Raw genomic sequence first — 13,001 nt, 5'->3', positions numbered from 1 at the left:
GTTCAGAGAAACTCTCTCTGCTAAAAATGATATTCGGTTTGACTAAAGTTCTGAGAGAGAAAAATGGCAAATTTTGTTATAAGATCTTAGATTTGGCAATGGATTATGTTCTTTTTTTTCTTGCGTAAATGTTTACTGGACGAAAATGTGCGCAAAAGCTATCTCCATGCATAAGTCTCCCCCAGATGGATACCAATCAAAACAAAAACAAGAGTGTCAGGAGCTTCAACCGCACGACTTCTGATCCAGAAATACTCGAAGCTATAAAGGCAAAGCTGAGCTTCCCGCTTGGCTGAAACAAACCATCTCCAGCCGCACTCACTGGCGAGATCGCAGATGAAGTAAATCTGTATCATATTTTAAACCCATTCCGGGTCTTAAATCGGCCTGCTAGAGACAGATAGGCCCTATCAACAGCACCGAGGGGCCATGGCACCGCCGCACCACCAGACCCTTATCATCCGCCCCCCACCTCTCCATTTACGCACTCCACAAGTTTTATTGGCTGCGACAAGTCCTGGCTATGATTGAGATTAAATTAATCGTAAACTGAAGAGCATTTTTATCGGAAAAGGAGGACACGAGGATTAGGGCTATATCTGAGAGATGGAGCCACAGATAGGGACTCATGAATACAAAACAAGCGATGAATGGGCTTCATTTGCGCAACATTACGTTCATTAAACCCACGGCTCTGGAAAACACAGTTTAAATATGCACATAAACTTAACTTACTTTAAAAAAATAAATAAATGCAATGTGTTTGCTTGAAATGTCGCGTTAAAAAAGTCGGTTCAAGATGCAAACTTTGCTTTTTTACGGCCCTTCACGCGTCTGTAGCACGTGTACTTTTAAATTCAAACAGTATATTTATAATGGAGTTCCTTGAGTGCAACTAGCAACTGATGTTTCACAGAAATATAACAGGATTTTGCAGCTAGGATGTGATGCTAGAGGCACGCCAAAAGTCAATATTAATTAAACTTCATAGTGATTTTCCCATTAGAGCGCGTTTAACAATGTAAATGAGACGCATGTAAACAGGTACACAATGTCTCTGTGTATATGTAGGCCAGAGGAGCAGGAGTAAAAAGTGCTGGAAGTGTGAGTCTATCTGTTGCTGGCTGGGGTCATTAACAGTGGGGGAGCTCTTGTTCGTGATCTGTCAACTCAAATATGGATCACAAGACAAAGGAACTTAGCGAGGAGTAATCTCTGTGTGTGATACTTACATGAGAGTAAACGAGAATGTGAGACAAGTGCGGCAACAATGGAGACCCGCATGTTTTTCTCTCCCCGAAGTTGCTTTGCGTTTATCTGTGCAAAAAAAAAGAAAAAAAAAGAAGAGAGAAGTGCGTCTGTCAAACAAGATTTATAGTAACATCCAGCTGCACGTCAACACACAAAGACGATTAGTTTTTATGATGGTTTCCAGATTTGGACTGATTTAAAATGTCTTTAAAATGGACAAAAGTACAAGCTGATGCTCTTCTGAGAGAAAAAAATGTAATTGATTTGCGTTTGGATTGATGGTTGTTTGCGTCCTGATGATCCGCTTAGAGGTCAGAGTTTGCCTTTGTCTTCATTCCCAACTAAAACATCTTGTATGGTGAAGTTAATGCAGGCACTGTCAATCCAACTATAGGGAACAAGAGGAGGGAGGAGGGGGAGACTATTAGGCCGGAGTTTGGCGGTGAGAAATACTTGCCCTGCCCTGTTTTTTTTCTCGGATTTCACCGGTTAACTGAACACAACTTTCCCATTGGTGTGTATTCATGCAGCACCCAAAGAGCACCAGTTTCCCTATAGCCTCACCAGCGCGGCTGTCAGTGCAGGAATGAGCGGGGCCCTTTGGACTAAACTTTCTGCTCTCAGTGTCTCCTTTCTTCAATAGGTAAGACGCAGGGGCAGCAGCATTCCTCTTGACTGAGTGCTAATTATAGTTGTATGACCATGACCTGTCATTCCCGTAGACGCAGAACTACTGCTCTCCTTTTCTGGGTTATTATGTGAAATATTAGAAGCAATTAAGACATTTTTTGCAAAGGCCAAAATAACCGAATCTGCATGAATTGCACATTATATTTTTTTAACCTTTAAATAACAACTGTCCCGAAACCTATTTTTAGAAGAATTAGAGCAGGTGTTTACGCAGTTTTGTGCCAAATGGATAAAAGTAAGTAAGATGTACCATAAAAACTAAATAAATTCAGCTAGAAACATGTTAGGTAATGTGGTAATAGTGAGCAGTTAAGGAGTTCGTATCAATAACTTTATAATAATTCATAAACGTGACGACATGTGTGATATTTTGACTTTGAGTGATTTCGATTATGGACGTCCGTGCCACATTGTGCGTAATTTTACCAAATGCCAGGCGCCATGCACCTGCTGCTTTTCAAATGATCGACTTCCCTCTCCAACCCAATCACACACACACTCTTACCAATCATCACATGCACATACACCCAGCATAAAAGAAAAGTTCCTAAATAGCAACGTGGGGGTCACACAAGACGTAAAAATACAGCACCAGTTCTCATTTATGAAGGTTACCTACATAGGCAGATGGGATCATAGGCTCCTCTCCCTTTCAGGTTGGGAGGAGTTTGTGTGTGTGTGGTGGTGGTGGGGGTGTCAAGAAATACTCCAGCCTAATGCTTATTAGTGTGGACTGCCATTGCACAAGCCTCATCTTTTTAAAACAAGCATAACATGAAAGCAACCCAAATCTAGCTTACTCAAGCGAACATTACCACCCCTCTCACTCTCTCTCTCGTGCACGCACGCACGCGCACAGCCTTGAACGGACAGCACATATGGAGCTCGGCTGTGTGTGTATGTGTGTGTGTGTGTAGGGGTTGGGGGGGACGCATGGGTGCAGGCTGTGATCTCTCGCCTCGTGCACACCGAGTGGACAGAGGGGCTGAGCAGCTTAAATAGAGCCCCAGCACCTGTGTTTTCTGCCGCCGTTCTCAGGCCTTCTTAGCATGGCACGGCACAGTACAGCACTGATGCATGCACTGAGAAAGGCTCAGACATCATACACACCATGTGCCACAAATAAAAAGAGGAGGTTGTTTATCTTCAGCCCACTCAATGAATAAACCGGAATGACGCTTGTTGTGGGCTTATATGCTGCAGCTCCACCTTATCAGGACATGTTTGGCTAAAATCATTCTAACTTAATTATGATGCATTCTTTAAAATTATTTTTAAAAATCATCTGATGCTCTAATCAAATACACCTCAGCTTCTACTTGTGCCGCCCAGCCTCTTTGAGTCTCACCACATCTCACAAACTGTTTACCACTAAGAATCCACTAGACTCCATCCTACTCCCGGCCTTGGTGCATTTTGGTGACACCGTCCCTCCTCGCTCCCCCTTTTCCTTCCATGAATTGGTGATTGTTCCCGGGTCTGATGCTGAAGCCTATTGTCTGTCAGCTGGAGCTCCTGCCTGCTCTGGTACTGAAAGCACTGAATGAACCTGGACACGGACACCCGGTCCCGCTGTGCCCAGACACCTCACAATTACATTCCCCAATTTTTGTTCCTTTAACCACTAAGATTTGTGACGACAACACACGAAAAAAAAAATCTGTCCGTTTTGGTAGAAAAACAAGGTTCCAGGTCAACTGCGTAAATTGGCCTAATGTCACCCAAGGCCTTTTGCATCACAGACTATAAAAGCTAAATTAAAACACAGATACTTTCTGACATCTCTTAAAATCATCACAGCTAAATTGGACATCTGTTACTGTCTTGTACACTAAAAATAATTAAAGTGAAATTCTATTCTTAGAAATTTGATGGTGAAGTTACAGACTATGTCTCTAAATAAACCAACTCAAACTGTTTCAGGTTTTTGTGACTGAAAAATACCCAAAAATATATTCATGACATCGTAGTTGACCAGTTTAGAGTCCTTTGAATGTTTGAAAATCAGGCCACTGATGGCTCCATGTATGTAAAAATACATATTATACTACAACAGTTGATCATATATGACAGCATAGTTGATCTAATATGTGACGCCATGAAAAAAAAAGCCTCAGCGCGCCTTAGTGGAGCTTCCCCCGGTGACACTCCTCCTTCCTGTGCCCGTGCAGTGAACACAAGGTCGAGGATTGACTGAGGTCTGGGTGTCCTTATCAATTTAACCTCCATTTGCAAAGCTATAGGATGGTTTACCCCGGATGCCTCCCCCCTCCCTCGCCCCCGAGTCACAAACAGCTGCCCGCACCAAGAGAGGACAGCAGCGGGCCAAAGCGCAGCACCAAGCCGGGAGCCAAACGCGCTCCTCGGCTGCCATCTAGAGGAAGGGTGTGGAATTACAAACGAGTCCAAAGTGGTGTCTCATGTGCTCAACATGGATTTGTGCTAATGGAGTCACCAGTGTTTCCAGCAGAGAGTATTTGAGGTGGTATTCCTCCACTGTACTTGCTTGCAGTCAGCAAGACAAACTGTTCCATCCGTGCGCCAACTGAGGCTTGTGTTTGACTTCTCTGTTAAATCTTCCTTGTGCTCTAGTTAATGTCAATGAAGGCAGGAAACATTGCACTACAGGGACGGCTGCGGGAAGTCATACTACACATACTGTACACTCACTGTACAGGGCGCCTTTATTAAAGTTTCATTGCATAAAAGTCAAATGATGTTGGAACGACTCCTCCATTTAGTGCAAGATCAAGGATTCAGACGCCAGAGAGTGTAATGGAACCCCCGATCCCTGGTTAATTTTTCAAAACTGATACCCAGAGTTTCACTGAGGCTGCCAGGGAGCCAAGTGACTGACTGGTGTGCAAAAGATAGAGGAACTGGTGGTGGTGGTGGTGGAGAGGAGGGGAGCATAATGGTGTCCGCTGGAGCGCGGCCTTTTAGAGTTTAACGTTCCTATTGTGGAGAGCAAAGGCAGGGGGAGGAAGAGGAACAGAGAAGGTTTCACTGCAAATGGACAGTAAAATGCTTACGGCAACCGGGTCTGAATCCACCATTAAGTCATTGCAGGGGGAGAAGGGTATGCTGGTATGTTATATGCCATGAGCAAGAACTTCCTCTTTATTTCCCCGTTTTGTACTCACTCATATGTCCAAAAGAGGATTCAGGCTGATTTCAGGTTCACATCAGTGTAGAAGTCTCCTTTATTTAGGGTCACCAGAGTCGATTTACAGTTCAACCAGTGAGGAGGAGATACATCCAACGTCCAGAGACATATTAGCTAACAGACCCTGGAGGTAAAAAAAAAAAAAAAGCACTTTGGATCTTTAATTCACCATTTAAAAGCATGCACGTTTCCTAAATCTAAGAGGCCATAGAATATTGAGTGCATGTTAAATAAATAAATGGATTTAAATAACATACCTGCAGTCTGTCTGCGAAGACAAGTTGTTGTATCCTGCATGTGAACTGTCCATCCTTGCACATGCTCAGCTCACTTCATCCAAGTGAAAGGTTTTACTTGTCTTAGTTGCTCCTGGATGGAGATTAACCATCTGGAAAAAAAGGAGAAAGTTTAATGAAAGTCTTGTTTCAAATTCACCCTTGCAGTTCATTGTCTGTGTCTATCTACTAAAGAGGTGCATACGAGATGTACCTTGCTTGTTAATAACTGGCTCAGGGCTCCTGAGGCCCTCAGCTGAAGCCGGCTGTTTTGTCCCACCACTTTTTCTATATTTAATAGGTTCCCGTACATGAGTCGGTCGTGGAGCATCTTTAAAGCGTCCTATTTAAAAACGGCCTCTGTCCCGAGGTGGCCTCCAAAACACATGCATTATTGAAGCGTACACTGGCCTTGTCCTCCGCACTGCCTTCACTCAGTCCAGTTGAGCAAGCAGCAGCACCAGTAGCAGCTGCACGGCTCCCATAAGAGCCGGCGAGGAGAAGGAGAACACGGCCGAGTGTTTGGAGCTCAGAGACCTGATGTATGTCTGTGGAGGTGAATGAGAGAGGAGCGGTTACAGGTCAAAGCAGCAAATAGCCCTCACAAGTTCACAGTGTTCCCAAAGTTCAGGTGTTTTTGCTCATCTCAAGAATGTTGTGGAGCTTTTCAATGAGGATATTCAGTGTGTTAGGGTAAATACAAACACACAGAAACATCAGAGAGCTAAAAGCAAAGATGATACATCGTAATTACATTATTTAAAAAGAGTTGAGGCAGGAAAAGTTAAAATATTTTAGTGAATGCTGAATTGCAAACAATAGTACGCATTTGTTTCAATTTTAACATCAAATCTGGGCTTTTTGTCAGTATCCCCCCTCTGTCTACACACACACACACACACACGCAAAATCAAATGTGAACACTTGGAGGGAATTGAGAGAGGGCAAAGGGAGAGGTTGAGAGCTGTGTAAATGGTCAATTGGCTTAACTCAGTGGTGTCTGTTCTTGGTGTGACAATGTCAGCGGGCAATGTGCAAATGTGCACTCTTTTGATTTCCCTGATGTAATCCTCTCCAGCATACTGGTAGCCTAGAAAGCCCCGGGGAAGAGAGATGAGTGAAACACTGGATAGCGTTTGTTCTGGGATTAAGATAGCACTTCCTCGCATTCATTCATTCAAATGTCACATGTGTGCACGCAGGGAACAAATGCTGCATGTATGAGCACAGATACACGCAGGAACATAATCTGGAACACACTGTGTGTGCCAGATTACCTTTTACAGTCTTTCTGCACTTAACTGTAGCTGTCTCATTGTGTTACACTGCCATCTAGTGATCCATCCACCAGAAGAAACAGTTTTGCTAACCAGAGCTCAAACTCTCATTCTTAGATTACTGGAATTCATTCATGAATTGCTAGAGGGATTGTTTGAGGATCACTTTCACTCTGCTTACTTATCCCATTTTCAGCATGTAAACTTTAACACGTTTTACAGAATTCAGCAGGTATTTGCTCAATAATCAGCCCAACTGAGAAAAAGTAGAAATAAATTATTCCCTGAAATGTTATGGTGTAATGCAGTCGCATGCCAAAAACAGCTTATTATCTTTTTATGTTGATAATTACAAGATGTATTCTATTTTTTTCAGAAGGTGGGGTTCAGTAATTAATATTAGATTCAATCTGTGACAAATTAACGCATAAGCTGTGACTATTGTTGAAATTGTTACTATAATAACATTCATTAAATCGACATGAAATGAACCTGTGGGGATGAGAAAGACTGCTTCAGAGCTAATTTGGTGAACGTCTTTCCAAATAATTCATTTTTAAATTCAAGCTTCATGCTTTTTCACAGCTTCAGGTTTTTGATATTTCATTTCGTAACTCCACCGTTTATTATACAACTTGAATACATTTCTGTATCAAAATATTGTCAGCATGGCAACCTTGAGCAGCTGTTTAATCATCAGAAGCATCTCCTCTTCTTGACAACCACTATGCTCATGAGCAAGACAACCATCTCTAATTAGCTTCTGAATCAACAGAAAACTAAAAACATTCCATTTTTAACATTCACAAGTTATTCGCTGCTCTAAAACGGACACAGACCAGCCGTTACTTTAACTGTACACTGATATTTGCATTATATAAGGAACAAGTCTATTATGCAAAGAAATGTCCAACTTTAACCACAAGGGGTCATCAGAAGATCATATTCATGAAATGATCCCATACAACAAAAGAGAATGCATTGGATGTAAAACTACTCAGCGTACAGCTTCATATATTCACTCTAAAGTGCACGCAGCATTTCCTGTTGTCTATTCAAGCTGCTAATGGCATTCATGGCTTCCAGATCCATTCCAGTAGTTACACGTGTGTGTGTCAAGTCAAGTGTACACTGAATTACAAATGGTGTACACAGAAGCTTTAAGGTCACTGACACACACACCCCCCCTCTGTGCCTACCTCTTATTGTGTAGTGAAATTACACCCGTGGCATGTTTTCTGCATTTCTCACAATAAAATTGCCTCGGCTGAAACCCAGGAGGGTTTGAAATGCAGCGGAGAAGCTAATCAAGCAGCAAGTTAATGGCAACAAAGCAAAAGAGACTTCAAGCAGCTGCCACTGCTGTGGGTGAGGAAAAAAAAAACAGCAAGAGGAGTCCACAGCTTGGGAACCAGTCTAGTGTAAGTTATCAGGAAGAATGAGAGAGATGGGGGAGGAGGGGGGAGGATGGAGAACAGAGGGAAGGACAGAGAGAACAGAAAAGCTGGAGTTTTCTGTTTTTTGTCTTTTCCAATTTTCACGGTGACTTAACCTGAAACACAAATTCAACAAGCACATGGAGTTGCAAAACATTAATGTCAACCATACTGATGTTATCCACCAGTAAAAATGTACCTGCCATCATGTGACAGCATCTTTTTCCACCAAGTTGTCTTTTATCACAGAACTTCCAGCTGCATAGTGCACACATGGCATGAATACTGCTGCAGGTGAGCTGTGATTTAAATTCTTTAAACTGTGGCTCTTTCAAACTAACCTGAAGTGCAATGCTGAACAAAAATGACCCTGCCAAGCAAATAAAGTACAAAAAGAGCATTTGGAAACTAGCAACTTAACAGAAAATGAATCCCTAATGCAACCTGTAGGCAACCTGTAATACACTAAAACAGAAACTGAAATTTATTCAAAAAATTCTGTTTTATTTTCCTTTTTTCTGTATTTTTGAAAGACAGTAAATATTAAAAAGATAAAATAAAGTGAATTTAAAAGCAATAAAAAATTCTAAAAATGAAAATTGGGTTTTTACATATAAAGAGACTATAACTTCAGAAATATTTCATTCTAATTTTTAAAAAAAAAGTGTTCAATCAAGTTTTATATGTGTACATATTTCTAAAATTAGACATAATTGGTGATGATTAACAGAAAAGTTTTTTTCCCCCGTAACTGTGCAGAGATTTGTTTGGTAAATGAGAGATTTTGTGTATAATTTCATAGTGTTTTCCTAGAAGAAATGCTGAATGAATGGGTTTTTATCAGAGTATAATATGCATAAGCACAGGTAAAATGTCAAAATACTCTACAGTGTTATTACTGTAGCAGCTGGATTAGCATTAGTTTACAGTGAACAAGTCACTCCACCATGTAGATCAGGTATGAGGACATTTATAATAATCTCATTGTTTTAACACACGTATTCTTCATTAAATAATAAGCAAAAAAAAAATAAAAATATATATATATATATATATATATACACACACACACATGATAGCTTGTAAAATTAGGGCTAGAAACAATTTTATTAAGGTGGTTATTGCCAATCATTTTCCTGGCACTCTAGTTGCTGGAATATTAACACATGAATTAATTAATTTATGTATTGATTTTTAAACATGAGTAGATCTTTACTGTTGACCGTGAGGTTACATAACCAATGCTGCCGCCATTTTTTATTGGTTTTATACGTCGTTATATTTGTGTTCCGTCTTGTCTACTCTTGTTCTGCATGACTTGTCCTCTTAGTTTCCTGTGTATACATGTCAGTCACGCAAAACAGAGTAAATAATACATACTGGCCCACCTTTTACAAATAAAGGTTGGATGAATGAAGGAACTTAATTGTTGACTATGATGATGACGTGCTATGATAGTCTTTTTTAGTCTGTTTAATTGTGACATTTTTGACAAAAGACTCTAATTTTGTCATCATGTGTTTATATTAATGTCTATTTTACTGCACAGCACCTACCTGAGTACCAGATCAAAGCTGTTATCTTTGTCTTGTTCACGTATGTTCCTTGTTTATGTGCAGTTACACCTACAGATCACTAGGTGGCAGCAGTGGTCAGGCCCGTCAGTCCTTTAGCTCTATGCTTTCCCCTAAATTCTGCAGAAAACCAAACAGTCAGCTTTCATCACTTCAGTCCTGAGGTTTTGTTACTCTTTAAACAAATCTACACAGCACTAAGTGGAGTGAATACAGTGTGACAGTGTGTGTCTGTACAGTGTGCGAGTGCAGCGGTGAGGTTTCCTGGGCATGTATGTGTCTCAGGTGATGCATGTTTATTGTTGTCATAGGATCATGTGAAACTGTTCATGTTTATTAAGCAGACATGTTCATTTATACTCACGTACACTTCTCTTTTCTTGTCCAGTTACAGATTGGTTGCCATGGTTAAAATCTTCCTGTCTCAGGTGGAGACGAGTCAAACTTTTTTCCTTTTTGTGATCAATTTTACAGAATTTCAAGTCACAAAGGCATGAAAAAAAGTAGCTCTCTTTGATGATATACTCAGTTTGCCCTTCACTAAGTGGCCACACCATTTTTGCAAACCTAAATGTGAAGAATATTGATTTTGTCCTCTACAAAATACCTTCTGTACATGCTGTCATGTAGCATACATCATAACTGGTTTGCAAATTTGTCCTCAGCAGTCTCTGAAAACAGTTAAGTCTTTTTATTTCCGGCACAGCACCAACATTAAAGCATGTGTGCTGAGTCAACGGTCTGGCAGGTTGAACCCGTTACTGTGTTTAGTTGGAAACAGACAAACCTGTACTGTACACACACGCACACGTTTGTACTTCTATCTTAGTGAGGACGTCCATAGGCGTAATTCATTTCCTAGAGCCTTACCCTAACCTTAACCATCACAACTGATGGCCTAAACTTAATCCTTACCCTAACCAAACCTCAATTCATACCTGTTCTCTAAAAACAAGTCTTCACCCTCAAACATGGCTGTTTCAAAGTGAGGACCGGCCAAAATGTCCTCACTTTGATAGTTAAATGCAGAAAATGGTCCTCATAACGTAGCAAGTACAAGAACACACACACGCACAGTCAACTAATACTGATTGATCAGAATCATAACTTAGTACAGACAAGCCTGGAGCAGGATGTAAAATGACTTGCACAACATTTAATCTCTTAAAGCAACAACTAGTTTCTAGATAAAGTTGCATAACAGTGTTACAGGTTCATGACCCATCTTTTCTTTGTTCTACTGTCACCATTGTCTGTGAAATACTTAAGAAAACATTTAGAGCAGGTAAACATAATTAAACTTAGCTCACATTGTACAGCCTAAAGATTAAAGCACACACACAATGACTACAAAGAAGCTTTATCTTAAAATAAAACCCGATTGCACAGGAAAGACTGCAAAATTATTTGTATTCGAGTAAGTTAAGTGTGCAAAACAGCAAAGTCATATCTTACACACAAGAGTGACAGAGCTAAAATCTAAAATTTTTGGTAAAAAAAAAGGGGGTTTTCTACTTTAACAGTAATTGCATCTGCATCTGGTCTTAAAGTAGGAAATCAAACACCTACCTGATGCGGCTGAATCCATAATGACAGCATGCAGAAGCTGTCATCCATCGGTGACTCAGCTAGTCGTTTTCATAGAGGCATCACGTTTTACAAGTTTCAGGGTACGAAGACAAAGTAAGCAAGGAAGTATAAAGTCATTCTTAACGTTTTACTATTAAGTTTCAGTGAACGTATTCATTAGGATGATTTAAAATAAAAAAATGCAGTGTTTCCTGCACCACAAACAAGGCAGTCCCATTATGATCCAGTGGAAACTATAATAAATGTGTTTTAAAGAATGAGTAACAATCGTTTTTAATAAATAGTTATTTTTTTAGGATTATATAGTAAACCTAATTGAACAGATAAATAAAAAGAGCAAAAAATCCTCACATTTGTATATGTTATTGTAATAGAAGAGTCAGGAGTGTAAAGCAAAGGGGGATTAAACTGATGAATGGCCTGGTTTCGTAGTATTTTTTCCGAGTGACACTGTGCGCTGCTAGTTGATATAACATCAAGTAAAAATCGAGATAGGCTGACCGTAAAACACTGCGCACTATGAAAATCTTGTGCATGATTTAACCTGCCCTTTGGTGCCCCGAGTGAACACCCAGTGAAAGCATAAAGAATGGTGTAGTTAATCTTTTAGCTGGACAGATTTAATGGAACGGTGTCAAGTGACAATAGCTGGAAAAGCCATCGGAGTGAACCTAATGCGATCAGAATAGCCCGTGTCTGTCTCCTATCCAGGAATTTACAGTAGGGGGGAAAAGCCCAGGTGAGCCCTCCTTAAACCCTGGGGCAACACACACACATTTACATTAACACTAGAGTCTTTCCTGTGTTACTTTTTACATCAACACACTCCGAAACCCTCCCCCCCCCCAAAAAAAAAAATCTATAGTTTTCACAGCAACAAGTAACTTCAGGTCTAGCATTTATAAGCAGTTGCTTATACCTACTATAATAGAGTTGTGATCAGATTTAATTCATCATCCATTAGTGTATAGTCTACTAAATAAAGCAATGACATGTGTTTTTATAAATGCATAATTTATAGATATGATTAAGAAACATCTCCTTATATCTACAAACAATAAGATTGTGTACTATAAACTATTTATGAGCTGTTTATATGCTCCTTTTGAATGCTAATGAGGGATTTAAGGTAAAAAGTTACTGTTTAAATCTAAATATGTGTTGCTGAAGGTGAGGATGTTAAATGATCGACTCTAAATGAACTTAATTTCTTGATCTGTCTCAGGTCAAGAAACAACAAAATGCCAAAAAAAAATTACAATTTGTTCTGTAACTGTATATAGATCTGTTAAATGAGAGATATCATGCATGATTACAACAGTTTTACAAAAAAAATGTTGAATGAATGTCATTTTGTTGGTGTATAAACTATAAGCAACAAAATGCGCTGCCCAAAAAATGCTTTCCAAAATAAGTATTTACAGTGATATCATTTTGCCATTGTTTATTTTTTAAGTTTGCAGTTTTAGTATCAGTCAGTAACATCAGTCAGTGTTTAAATGTAAATGTAGCTGGTGAAGGTGAGGATGTTAACTATCTGACTCCAAGTGAACTTTATTTCTTGATATGTCTCGGGTCCCTGGATGGAAGTCAGGTGACCTTTCACTGAGCAGAGGGCCCCCACATTGCACTTAGGTATGCGTGTGTGTGTGAGTGTGTGTTTTGTAACAGTAGGCGTCCAGCTCACAGGGAGTACATTAATGCTCGTACTCCCCTGACCGTCTCTCCCTCTCTTTTCTGAC

The sequence above is a fragment of the Acanthochromis polyacanthus genome, chromosome 15 (assembly GCF_021347895.1).
Source record: "Acanthochromis polyacanthus isolate Apoly-LR-REF ecotype Palm Island chromosome 15, KAUST_Apoly_ChrSc, whole genome shotgun sequence".
NCBI classification, from domain to species: Eukaryota; Metazoa; Chordata; class Actinopteri; family Pomacentridae; genus Acanthochromis; species Acanthochromis polyacanthus.
The sequence above is the reverse complement of the archived record's forward strand: the minus strand, read 5'-3'. Positions refer to the sequence as shown.